Source organism: Buceros rhinoceros, unplaced genomic scaffold (genome assembly GCF_000710305.1).
Source record: "Buceros rhinoceros silvestris isolate BGI_N320 unplaced genomic scaffold, ASM71030v1 scaffold39975, whole genome shotgun sequence".
Lineage (NCBI taxonomy): Eukaryota > Metazoa > Chordata > Aves > Bucerotiformes > Bucerotidae > Buceros > Buceros rhinoceros.
The window spans coordinates 2,897-3,339 of NW_010414076.1; positions in this window are offsets into that span (position 1 = coordinate 2,897).

The following is a 443-nucleotide window of genomic DNA, read 5'->3' on the forward strand; positions in this document are numbered from 1 at the left end:
AGCTGGGGTGTTGGCAGTCCGCCGAGTATCCAAAAAGAGCAGCTCTAATTGATGCTGCTGAAATAGAAGCTGAGATTTTGAGGCGTCATTTTGGCTGCTGGCTTTCCATTGTGGTTTGGAAAAGATAGCGATGGTTTTGTGGTTCATCTCTGCTGGGGCCAAAGGCGGCATCGCTGCACGGTTAAAATGTGCCCGTGGCGTGACCTGCCCTTCCGTTGCCTGGGTGTACGATGGGAGCCCGGCCCAGACTGCTGGAGGGGCCTTTCTTCTTCCTCTGCCGGGCTGATTATGGCCTCAGCGCTGGGCTGAGGGATTCCAGTCCCGGCCCACTTCAAGGAGGCTAATTACACCCCGGAGGGGAGGCGGCCCAGCTGAGTGCCCCAGCGCAGCGGCAGTGGCCACGGCTCCCGTTCCTCCCCTGCGAGTGTTGAGCACGAGTCCTC